Raw genomic sequence first — 13,927 nt, 5'->3', positions numbered from 1 at the left:
ATTTATATTAATCTTAAAGACGCTGACATTCAGCAGGCTTGATCTGCTCATTTTGTGAAGTTGCAGTAGTGGTAAATTATTAGCATCCTTCAGAACATGTATTTGCAGATGCATCTTAGGTAAGATAAGTACCTTTTTGGCTTTTTTGACTTCACCTGTATTAAGAAGATAACTTGTATTGGCCTTTGGTTTTCTCTCAGATATGTCAAAAGTGTCTTGGAAAGTGAAAATAATTTGGGCACTACAGTATGCCATATTCTTAAAGAACCCATGTGGTGGGAAAATGACAAGAATAAATATTGGGCAAATAAAATAGGAATTCTGCATGGATTACTGGGCAGTTTCCCTGGAAGGTAACCTAGTTAAAAGGAGAAACACTCACTACAGGCTGCCTAAGGTGTTTGATCAGTCCAGTTCATTAGTCCATTAAGGGGCCCTGGGATGTAACACAGACTGGGAAAGTGAAATATGTTTTTTAGCTAAACATAGGATCACAGAATCATAGAATGATTTGATTTGGAAGGGACCTTAAAAGGTCATTTAGCCCAACCCTCCCGGCAGGAATTTTTAGTCATTGGATCAAGTGATGAATTATCATTGCATCTCTTACATCCTTGAGTGTTAAATACAAGGAGTAGCTAAATAAGAAGTCTGTGAGTGAATCTGAGAGGACAATCCTTTGTCTCAGCTTTATCTTGGTGTTTTCTTGACCTTACCTCACTTTACCTTCCCAAAGTTTTCCCTATTTTGTCACCCCATGGTATGATTTTAGTTTGAAGATACACATTGAACAGTGTAGGGAACAGTGTCAGAGCTGTACAGTGACTACTGATGATTCCCAATTGACTTGAAAAAACACATAGTGAAATATTCTTACAAAAGGGGTAAATCAATTGGTGACCCTTGCTGATCAATTAAGACCATCTGATCACAGATTGGTAGAACCAGATCAGTTTAAGAAGGTAGTATTACAAATGGGACAGAGTTATGATCACCGTATTGGAGCACTTTCTCTAGGGAACATTTCATATTTGTGCCATGTCTGCACTAGGAGAAGAAAAAAGATAATGTTTTTGAACTCATACATGTTCAAAGTCCTGGAGCAAAAAAAACCAACAAAAGCAAAACAAACCCAGATCATTGTTAATATGGGGCAAAATAAAACAACAGAAAGCACTTTATAAGTTATGAATTTTTAAAAATTCAGCTTGTTTTGCCTATATTAAAAATTTTACACACATTAGGTAGGAATTTGCCTAATCTGTTATGAAAATAAGCCAGGCTGTGAATCATACAAGATGAGCTAATACTTTGGTCTATAGTAGATTCATTGGTCCTCAGAACACAATTAGGATGCCTTTGGAAAAAAATCTCTTCCTAAAGGACTTTGGGGGTTTGGCAAAATGTTGATGTTTAACTAAATTAAAATTGAAGACCATGGCAAGAAGGTAGGTCAGCTGTCTGTGCCTTCACTCCCAGGATACCTTCCGCCAATGTTATTCTTTTGGGGACATCAGTTCCCCAAAGAATCAATACACACTTGTGTCCTAGTTTCCTTTTGAAGGATAAAATGGAAAGGATAAATGCTGACACTATTACAAAAGTCCAGCAATACTCAGGGAACTTCTGCTCAGCTTCTCATGAAAGAAGAGCCTCCCTAAGGAGGAAGAGTGCAATCCCCTTCCAGTGCAGGGTCTCTTCTGCAATATCTGAGGATACACTGCAGTACTTTGTTCTTTCCACACCTCTTTCCATGCACAAGAATCTCAGCTCTCCACATGCTCCTTTTTTGAAGAAGAGATTTTCTAGGCTCAGGTGGAAAAACTAGATTTTACTCTCCCTGTCCTGCACCTGCTCTCCTTCTTGCCTCCAGTCAATAGTGACCAGAGAAACAAAGGTTTACATCTTGGAGAGGGGCAGGATTTCAGCCCAAATCTTCTGTGTTTGCAGACCCTGGTATAATGTTGTAACTGAAGGCACCAGAGTGATCATGTGCTCACTTGTGGAAACTCAACAATATGGAGTCTTTCTCCATGGGGAATGGTATTCTCAAGATGACTGGACCCCAATAGAGTACATCTTTAATACAACCACACTTTGGCATAAATAACTAACATAGATTAAGCTATCAATTAAATTGTCTTTAATTTGGGTTAGAAGCTCAGATTCTGCTACATTCAGCTGCTCATTGGGCTGCTCAGCATTATTACAGCAACACAAAGTAGCAAGTGAATATGTCCCAGCACATTCCTCGTGAAATCATGGATTTATTTAAAACAAGCTAACTTGATTTTATGAGCCACCTCAGTGAGACAGCGGTAATCTAGGGAGGTTTGCAATATGACAGCTCTAAAAAGATTTTTGCCTACGGGAGCATCATGTATTACAAAACTCGCGAGAAAAACCCTCTGAATGTTTTCTTCCTTTTGATTGTAATTTCAATAGTTTCTACTCCAAAATACACAGGCCTAACATTTCTCCAATTTTCTATAGGGCTTACTTCCTCATCCTTCTCACTGTTTTATCTCACAATTTATATCTATAAGTACCCTGTTGAAGGTTGTGAAAATTCTGTCTAGAATAAGCCCCCCACGGAGCCAATTATGTGCATGATTTGAAATGAGGAATTTGTCATACGTAACCCTTTTTTCCCAACCCTTAACTGACAAGCTCCCACAAATATGTTGCTGCTTAAAATTGACTGTCAATGTGAAGAAAAAGTCTTGTTAACAAGAGCTACTGCAAAGAACCTTGTACTTTCTTAACATAACATTTTGGGGTGTTGAGGTTTTGTGCCATAGGTATTTTGAGTTCTGTCTTATTTCTGAGTCAAGTATTTCCCAGGACTTGTTCTCACATGGCAAAATGGTTACTAAAGTGCTATAAATATGGTGGATGCAATAAAAATGACAATGCATAAAGGCAGCTTAGAGTAATATGGAACTAATTTATTGAACTTAAATATAATTTTCCACGCCAGACATTTTATAATTCAGCAGTTCTAGAAACTACATATACAGCATAAAAATAAGAAGGCAGATACCTTACTGAAATCAGAGCAAATTTGTTAATGGCTTCAGTGGAAAGGTGCTGAGGCCAGAGATTGTTTTTTAAAGACCATTAATAAACAGAGAAGCACATTCCAAAATGTGATGATTAGAGCTACTTGGCAAACTGAGTACATAATTTGCTGAGCATGGAATTTGTAATATATGAATTGGGAATGGGAAGCTTCACTTTAGTCCACATAAAATTGAAACCTTTACAGGGAACAAATTTTAGACATCTTTTTGCCTTCTACTATGTAAGCTTAGTCCACCTATTGTCTGTAAACTGCTTTAATTTCATGACAGTTTATGAACATATGATAAGCTGGTCTGACCACTTTTTAAAAATAAGAATGTAGGCATGTTTGAATAATATACAGTTATTTAAATGAACCAGATCCTATAGTGCAGTCATTAAATCTGCTTAAACCCCCAGTGAATAAATAAGCTGTAGGCTGCTATTTGGTCAATTGTTGGAGTAGAGGGTATGTTCCTCTGATATTATTGGCAAAACATGAGCTGCATAATATGATCTCTCAAGATAAAGTCACTACATTCTCTTGCAATTAAGCTGAAAACCAAATCCTAATTATAAAGGATTTGTAGTATTAATTTGCCATAGAATGGTAAATGCAGCAGGAAGAATTTACACTATTAAGACATATACTCAGTGAAACCTAAGGCATTTTACACAGATGTTCATGGCCTGAAAAAAGGCAGAATTTGCCAGTGCAAAAGATGCACTTTCTGGTAACAGGTGATTGTCACTGAATCTAAAATTACCAGACAGGATGTTTGGGTCTTAAATCTCCCTTGCATGAACTGGTCTTCTCAGGTTTTAAAAGTATTTTACAAGATATGAGAAGGGTGGGAGAGAGATGTTGCAACTGCATCTTAAGATAAATGGTGTGCAGAGCTGGAACCCCCAGGGACACTGCATATATTTCTGGGAAATGTTTCCTTGTAAGAATGAGGATCAGGTCTGACTTCAGTATAAGTTGCAGGCTGTCAGCCCTTAATCTGAAATTCTCTGTTTGTTGTTTCACTTCAGGCACTTGAATTAGCCAGTTTTAGGCCAGCCCTACAAATGATATTAATTTTCTGCTTATCTTTGTTAAATTTATTAAAAATCAAACACACACAGCTGTCAAAAAGGGGATTTGCATTAATAAAACATAAGTTATGTTTATCCTGATATTTGGCTTCTCCTCTGAAATTGAGAATTAGTATAATGAGGGATAGAAGCTGTTCTTTTTCAGAGTCAAGCCAAATCAGGACAGAGTTACATGGACTTGTGATTACATTCTTCAGTAGTTGGCTTCAAATCAGGTGATGATTTAGAAGCAGTCAAAAAATGAAGAAAGAGTTCCTTATTGGGTCATGTCCCTGACATGTTCAAGAAATTGTCCATATAGAGTCTGTATTTGAAATATTTTACTTCGGCTCTGGAAGAAGACTGGTGTTTAAACAAAGGTCTCCTTCAGCAAATAGCTGGAGAGAAACGATTAAAGCAGGTAAAAAAAAATAACCTTCTGACTTTTTGGATAGTGCCATCTTCCGTGATTACAGGGTTTCTTGAAATCAGTTTGAACTCTGCAGGTTGGAACAATGTTCCAGGTGTGTTCTATTACATCTAACTATTTTAATGATTCCCTCTGTTAGCAAGTATTCTAGCAAACCATATACTGTGAGGAACTGTGACCACAGCCTCTTCAATAAAGTTTCACATGAAGAATTTCCATCGTGCACAGTTTGGCTGGAGCAAAGCAACATCAATAAAAAGCTGGGGTTTTTTTATATTGACTGTGTAAGAGTGCATGTAATGGAGTTACATTCTCTATAACAAAAGACCTGTTTCTCATATGCCTTTGTGTGAATGCCAAAAGCAGCTTTCCATTGTATCAAATACTGAACAAATATAGTCCTGCTTAAATCAGATAAGTTGTAATTTCACTAAATTCTGATGTATTATTTAAGCCTCACTGCCCTGCACTACTCAAAAATAATTTATTTTCCTTGTTTTGCCTTTTTTTTAAAAAAATTCCTTTATTTTTAGGAGAAAGCATTGTAAAAGGAAAAATGAATGAAATGGAAATCATGACAAAATAAGCATAACCTTTAAAATATTTGGCCTGTAAAATTCACGCTCTCTTGAAGAGCTGAAAATAATGTACAATTTAAGTTTCTTGGTTCCCATACAATGAATCACTTGGACTAATTATAGGGATGTTAGGGCAGATTATAATCATAGCCTTACTCTGTGATGCTTTCCTGATCAGAGTTAATGCACAATTCCTTGTATCTATCTAAACCACACAGTTTATGTAGTGTGCATAAAATGCACTTGCAGCCTGTTGTATACACACATATCTACACAAATATAGAAAGTTAATCTCAACAAGCAGAATGTGCAAAAGCTACAGAAGAGGAAAGGGGCAACCAAGGTGGCAAAGCAGAAGGCTAGTGGCAAAGCAGAAGGCTAGTGCCAAGTAGCCTTGGCATGCATAGTTTATTCTAGGCAAGGCCTAAAACTCATGGATTATTTTATTTCTATAAAATCCCCATACATTTGCTGCATTATTGGTGGAGGATGTGTTTCAAGACACATTTATGGTGAGTGAAGAAACAGTGATGACATATTTGTACAGAGCTTTGAAGTGGCTTTCAGGCATGGCTGAGAATCAGTTAACTATACTTTAAAATTATAGTCCCATGAAAAGCATGAGTGTTGAAACAGACATTTCTGAGGCATATTTGTTGTGAGGTTTGCTACAGGACTGTACTGGCTACTCAATCAGATGGTTGAAAAAGTGCCAGGAGCCAGCCAGTTGCTGTGACAGTGTGTGAGTCAGCCAAAAGGCATCTGGCCCTAGTTTTCTGGGACTTTTCATGGATTGGTGAAGACTTACTCTATTTCACTACTGTATTTTTTCCAGTTAAAGTTGCTGCTGTTATTTTCCTTTCAAAGTGGTCTGTATCTATCCAAACCTGACACAACCAATGAAAATGGAATTTCCTATCTCCCTGGTACCATTATAGTCATTTGGTGTAATTGAGCCTCTTCTTTATTTTTTTGGGAGAATATTTTAAAACTGTGTGTCTGCTTCAGGTTTTGGTGGTATGAATGCTGAAAAAACAAAACTAGAACCTGGAGACATAAAAATTCTCCCACATGAAATGCCGAGATTAAAAGCTGTTCATATCAGACAAGAAACAACTACGGTGGCAATGCAGACAGAATATGTAAAACACATTTTGAAGTAATTTTCCATCCCTCTTCTGTTCCTCAGCCCCAATGGCCATTCTGAGTTTTTAATGATAAACTGCTGCCTTCAGCTTCCGGCCTCATGCTGCTGTCAGGTTTGTGGGTGTTGTCCCTTTCCGTGTTATGGTGCCATTTCCCAAGGTGGCTGATGGAATTTGAAGCTGGCAGGTTTTTGTGGGTAGCTGTGGCTGCAAATGAGGGTGGCTGAGCAGTCAGCATATATTGTACTTGCTGCTCCTGTGAGAAGGACAGAAGTCTGGTATGGTCAGAAGTGAGATGAGCAGCAGGAATTGTCATATGCACAATCACCCGTAAAACCCAAAGTAGGCTGTAAGTCAGGGTCATCAATCTTATGATAGGTAAGCAACACTTAATTATATGTAGTCAAAGTACTTTTTAAAATTATTATCTTAACAGAAGGTTTTTCAATAACCAGAATCACAGAATATTCTGTGTAATGGATCTTGTAATGGATCCACAAGGATCATGGAGCCCAAATCTTAAGTGAATGGCCTGTACAGGGATGGAACCCACAGCATTGGCATTATTAATATCCTGTTCTAACCAGCTGAGCTACTCCTAGTGACACCAAGCAGCTTTAACAGAGTCCTTCTTCAGAGTAAGCAGTACCTCTTGGAGTCTAGGAGATTTAAATTTAAGTTCCTTGTTTCACTTATATATGTCCCCATGAAATGGTTTTGTTCTTACAAAATGAACTGTTCCACTGAGAAATTTCTGACTAACTCCAGTCATAATCAATTCAATACAACTGAACTCCTGAATAAAGAGGACTAAATTTGTAGACTGTGTACCTGAATCTGTAATGCTTCAGAGGAGATAGATTTGTGGTATTTTTGAAGTCCCCTGGACGATGAGAGGAAATTATGAATCTGACTCCATGTTCTTCGAAGGCTAATTTATTATTTCATGGTATTGTATTATATTGTATTAAAGAATACTATGCTAAAACTATACTAAAGAATAGGGAAAGGATACTTACAGAAGGCTTAACAAGATACTAATGAAAAACTCGTGACTCTCCAGAGTCCTGACACAGCTGGACCATGATAGGTCATTAAGGTAAAACAATCTCCAATCACATTCCAAAGCAGCAAAACACAGGAGAAGCAAATGAGATAATATTGTTTTCCTTTTTCTCTGAGGCTTCTCAGCCTCCCAGGAGAGAAATCTGGGCAAGGGATTTTTCCAGAAAATATGACAGTGACATTGATTTACACAGTTTTTCTTTAATTTCTAGGAGAAAGCACAGCAATCCTGAATTATTGTATACCTGCAGCATTTTGATAATTATAAAACTGTGAAGCCAATGTCATATCACACTTAGCTTAAGCTATTGAGTCCTACAGTGTCTTCACAATGTTATTACTCTCTTCCCCACCATTACCACAAAAGCAGACAAGTCCAGCACAGCAAAGGGCTGCTAAGGTGCCTATGAACAGAAAATTCTTCATACTTGAAGAGTATGACACAGATAGGTGTGTAGGCTTTGAAATGATGACTTGCAGAGCTCCTGACAGAAGCCACCCAACTGCTGAGTTACCTGTCAGGTTAAGAGTGCAGTGCAAAAGGCCTCTCTTTCACTTACTGAAGCAATTTTGCTGCACAGATACACACTCTGCCTCTATTCCTCTTGCTGTCTTGCAGCCCATGGGGAGAGGTGTGAACAACTAGCTAATGAAGAGCACACTCTGTCTAGACAGAGCTAACGGTTAGCAGATGAATGCTGTTTATATTTGTCAGCTAGCTGAGTGACACAAGCCAGAGAGATGTGCATCACATACCACTGAACTTCAAATTACTGTCTTCCTGGAGGTGTTTTGTTCCCTTCATTGTCAGAAGGGCAGATCACGCCAAGGTCCAGCTTCATCATTTCTTCAGTGATGCAGAGGTATGATGACAAAACCTTTGAACTACTTACCACCTGCACAAGGTTTTCTTTTCTAGTCTTGTATTTTAGAAGTAGATATAATATATGTAATATGTAATATGTATTATGCATTGCTTTTCATCTACTAGGGATTTAAATGATCAAGGCTGAAACATTGTATTGTCAACAGTGCGAGAAATCAGAACTAGATTTGAAGACAGGTGCTACCTTGGCAGAGAGGAATCTCCAGATCAGTTCCTGGCTTTGTCCCACATTTCCTGTTTGACCTTGGGCCTATAATTTTGATTCAATTTGCTGTGCTTTCTCATCTGTAAAGTGTGGAAAAAGGTGCACCATGCAAGGGCAATTGTGTGAAAATGATTGTGTTACTGCAATCAGGGGAAGGACTTGCAGATATTCCTGTCAATAAACTTTCATGTGGACTTTTGTAGTACATTTCTTTTACATAATGATTTTGTGGAAGATAGGCACAAGCAGGAGTGACCACATAGGAGTAACAGTTTGTCATTTCACATATATTTTTGCTGGCAAGGCTTGAAACCTAGAGTGCTTTGTGGTCTAACAAGTATTAAATAATGTTTTAGCAAACTTTCAAGAAACCGTTAAACTGTAATACTTAAGCAGCACCAACTAAAGAAAGCCCTTGGGACAATTATCATCTAGGAGTGGAGTTTGAGGTATAAAGAAGAAATTTGTGGTTCTGTCTGGTTTCAAATGAAATGGGTATGTTTTTAAAGGGTTTGCTGGTAGGAAACATTTTGACTTTTCTTTCTAGCTATAAACAGATGCTTATTCATATTACACCAGATTTACTAGCTAAGGCTGCTTTTCATCAGCAAGGCATAAATCCCTCTTGACTGACTGGCAAGGCACAACAATCAAGCTGGCATACAAAGGGCAAGCTTGCTTACTGTCATTGCAGTGATTTCTTAGTCCTACTCCTGCAATATTCCTATTGACTCTGGAGGACCCAACTCAGTTTTTATGATCTGTTCACAAGAAGAAATCCAGAGGGATTTGACTTTGTCTGTACTGAGAGCTGGATGCAAACTACACCATATACAATACAAAGCAAACTTCACAAAGACAAGAAGAGACGGAGCACACCCTGTCTCTTTTGTGGACAATACTTCCTGAATAAATTACACTGAGGATAAAAAAGAAGAAGGAAATGTTATGACTTTGCTTTTGTGGCCCTGCATTCTCTGTGTAGGTTTTTGAGTGGCTGTCTATCCAGCCCTCCAGGTTATATCCTTGCCTGAGAGCGATCTGAAAAATGATGCAACAAACCAGTGTATCAGAAATCCCTAAAAGATTGATAATGACTGAAAGTGATCTAGGCTCTAAGGCTGCTGCTGTTTACTAAACTGTAGACTGACTATCAGAAATGGTGGCATTGGTAGGTGTGGTAATGGAAATCAAACATCCCAGAGCCTTTGTGGATAGGCCTTGGAAATGGAATTGCAAAATCCCCTCACCCCCCGGGGTAATCTTTTCACCCAAGAGCTGGCACGTTTCCATTCATTACTGACACTTGGTGATAAAAACCACAGACATGAAGCTTTTTACTGGCCCAGAATGAAATCCAGTCACAGTTTTGAGCTGAAAATATTAAGTTCGGATATTTTCAGGTAGATGTCAACATCCTAAGTCACCACCCTTTGCCCCTTAGCTGATTTTTATAGCTGTGTGAAGAAGAAAAGACAGTCATGATATACATGATTTATTTCATTCCTTTCTGTTAACATGAGGCAAATACAGAACTAGAAGTACAATGCTCTCTCCATTGGCTGTGATGGAAACCAAAAGTGAGTCACTTAGATGTACATGGTAACACTGACATCCTCCTCTAGATTTCACCAATGTGCCTCAAAACGTATAAGTTATTCTGCAATTTGGGAATCATGAGAATTTTTTAAGGTCAATGTAGCTTTCAGATGTCTTCTACAAAGGTCACAGTGACAACTGAATTAAAAGAGTTGTGTTTGAATTGGAGGAATTCTCTCCTTGCTGAGCAAGGTGAGGAATTCCACTCTATGTGCTCATTCTCCCTGAAAGAGAATCAGAGGACCTGAGACAATCTGTTCTCTAGATCAGTCTGTTTGTTTCACATATCTCTGCTTTGACTTAGGGGAACTGAGTTTTTATTTCAATTGTTGTTTGGAGTTTTTAGTTTGTTTCAGTTTGGGTTTTGGTTTTTGTTTTTCGGGTTTTTTTTTTTAAGTTTGCCAATTTTGCACATTGCAGAGGAGTAGAAAGAGGTCAGCTACAGTTCAGTAGGAAATGAGTGTAATGCCACTGGATTCCCTTTACGAAGGATCACTTACAGACATTTAGTCAGCGTGAATTTCTCTTCAGCCTCATCAAGGCTGATAAACTTCATGAGAAGACCAAGACTTATACCTCTGCTATTAAAATTTTGAGATTTGGAGAGGGCTTAATCAAGGGAGCCTTCATTATTTGTATTTATATAGCATACAGACTGAACTATTATTAGCTTTCATGTTGTATTCTTAACACATTTGAAGTATAGACGTGGAAACTGGGAATAATTTGTCTGTGAACTACATGCCTGTGGGGTGTAAGCTAAAATGCCTTCTTTGATCTAACAATGAAGAGAATTTCTGTCACAGACCACACACTTGAAACAAGGCAAGCAGTGGAAAAACAGAAGGAAGGGTACAAGCACTAATGCTAAGGTCCATGTACAGTGTGTCTTTTCCTCTCTACTCAGCCCTAAGATTACAAGGCAATTGCTGGGGCATTTAGAAGAGTTCTGTGTTGCACAGCAAGACTTTGCACTTAGAACTAATCCACATTGGTAAAGAATAAAATTATTCCTTATTGCTTCAGTGCCTGGTGTCTGTGTTTTGACAATTTTGTAATCTTTCTCCAAGTGCTCTTTACTCAGAGGTGGGAGAAATCCGTTCATTAGGTACCCTCTTTAAGTGCTTTTAATTTCTCTAGTTGCTTTTAATTTCTCTAGTTAACTGGGTAAAGGATTTCAGGATTTTCAGTCAGTACAGGGTGAATTTTCAGGCAGATTCTTTGTGGTAGTGGGGGGTTGGTCGGCTTTTTTGGAGTTTTTATTTTTGTTTGTTTTTGTTTCATTTTGGGGGGTGGTTGTTTGTTTTATGTTTTTTAATGGGCTAACCTTATTTGTCACAGATTAAAGTGTAGGTCTATGGTTATGCAATGTGGGTATAATCTTTAAAAATGTTTGCATTGAGATACAGAACCATACTCAACCCTGATAAAATTGTCACTGATTTCACTAAGGCTATATGAGGGCTGAATTTGCCTCCCTTTGAAAGCCAGCTGATAGTTTTCATCATGAGGAGGAGGCTGAATACATTTGTGTCACTTTTTTGGGATATCCTGCCTTTCCCCTCCAGAAAAGTCAAAAATATTGCTTTAATAGTGATTTCATTGTGTTACTTCCCATTAGATGCAAGCCCTATCTTGCCAGCTTGAAATGTTGGGTGTTTTTTCATCATAAATGAAGCATAAATTAAACACTGTCCTTATGCTGGAAGGCAAACAGAGGAGGATATTAAAAGTGCTCTAACTGTGATCAGAGAAATTCTTAGCTGTCCCAAAGTGACTTAGGCTTACTAGTCTGATTAATTTTTTACAGTAGTTATGCTCCAGAACCACTTAGTGTTTTTGGAAATCCAACCTACTCCCAAATGCAAGTACATGAAATAAGAACTCTGCCCAACTCACTGCAGTAAATTAAAATCAGATGTCAGAAGACAGCCTCTAGCTGTGTGCCTTGCCTGTCTTGTAGATCGTATTGCCCACAATCTCCTGTAAAGGAGCATTTGAATTGCCCCAGTGATTTCTGCAACACAGTAAGATAAATGGAAATCAGAGCTGGTTTACCTTACATGACCAGCTGAAAACAGGAGGTGACTTGTAAGCAGCTTAGATGATTCTGTCCTTGACAATGCCAGGGTGGGGTGGGCAGCTCAGGGAGTGAACAGCTCAGCTGTGCAATTTTATAATGCCACCACAAGTCTGTCAGGAGCTCTAGTTGAAAGAGCTTTAGCCATGCAACAATAATCATTCACAGAGGAAATCACCATCTCAGCAGGAGGCTCAGTCCTGATCTCTTGCTCCTCTATTTACTGGAATTTTGCCCAAATAAGGATATCATGGTTGTATCTGAGGAAGAGGATATCGAAAAAGTTTCATATAATTTTAGAAAGGCAGAAGACTTCCTTTGTTGACAGCTTTTGAACTTGAGTCTCATGTACAGCAAAACGTACACTAAAGCAATGAGCACAGATGATATCATGCACTGACCCCAGCTTGATAAAATGATTGATATTAAGAGGATGCTAAAATACCTTCAGCTCCCTAAACTGTCATTCTATTCCCTTCCTGATACAAGTGAGCCTGAAAATCTCTGTGGCCATTTAGTAGATCTGTCTGGAATGACAGAGCCATGGGAAAGACAAGATCAGTGGTATGCCCATTTTGAGAGCTGCTTCATGGAAGCATAAACCATATAAAGCTCTGGGACCACCAGCTTGTGCCTCTGTGAACTGACACAAAATCTAGGGCTGACTGTGACAGTGCATGTCTAGAGAGGGATGTGCAGGTAAGAGAACACCCACTCCCCCTGCTCTGATGGCAACCAGTGTCCTCTGCCAAGCACAGGGGGCAAGTACACTGTCTGCAGAGGCGAGGTTTCCACAAGATTAAAGAAGAGAAAGAAAGAAAATCTCCAAAATTTATCTATTTTTTTCTTATTATTTTGAAGGAAGAAGGAGCATTGGAAAGAAAGGAGAGAAGGAGAATAGGAAAGAAGGAAAGCATGTTATTATAATTTAATTGCTAGTGAAGATATATTTTCTAAGGAGGCTGTTGAATAAGCTTCAATACCCTATATCTAAACACCAAAATGTACAAAAAGTGTATCAGAGCTAAGAAAACTGTAAGCTAAAAACAATTAGAAAAAACAATTTTAAACATAAAACCATTTGCAGTTTTAATGCAGTTCTGTAATGGTACTGACAGCCACTCTGTCCCTGTTCTTCTAGCTTTGTTGGATAGCAAGGTGACTTTTGAAAAATCTTTATCCTTTGAGGTGGTATAATTTTTGACACTTAACACAATATTTGGACTAAACATCTGAAATAAAGATCAGCAAAAAGTCTCAGGGAATCCAAAATTCAGAAACACTTGCAAACATTTGCCTCTTCTAGTTTGAGAGGCCATCAGCTAGGAAAAACATGTTTTTGCTTTCTCAATCAGCCTAGAACCTAGAAGCAGTCCAACCAACCTCTAGAGACAGATTTAGAATTGACTTCTAGGTCTGAAAGGGTCTGAAAGACTGAAATGAAACACAAGGTTTAAAATCAAAAGGTGGAAACACAGTGCTTTCATTGCTCTTTGTAAACATGATTTTCACATAATTAGAGCTGCAGGTGTACTTTTGATTATGCAGGTATTTTGGTGTGTGGTTCCACGTAAATAATATGTTTGCAGCGCCTGCTAGCAGATTATTCATTATGAGCTCATTTATTTGGGTTCCTTAGTTCAAATGGGACAACAGAAGCCAAATTCTGGCTTGATTTTCCTTGTCTTGTGTGAAAACCTGCACAGAGGGACAAAGGAGGTGTTTTTCCTGGGAAGGCAAAATTTCCCTGCTTTCCTTCCAATAAATACGTCAGAGAATTCAACTTCTCCAGCTAAGTG

This window comes from Zonotrichia leucophrys, chromosome 3 (genome assembly GCF_028769735.1).
Source record: "Zonotrichia leucophrys gambelii isolate GWCS_2022_RI chromosome 3, RI_Zleu_2.0, whole genome shotgun sequence".
In the NCBI taxonomy this organism is placed as follows: domain Eukaryota; kingdom Metazoa; phylum Chordata; class Aves; order Passeriformes; family Passerellidae; genus Zonotrichia; species Zonotrichia leucophrys.
This window is presented reverse-complemented; position numbering follows the sequence as displayed.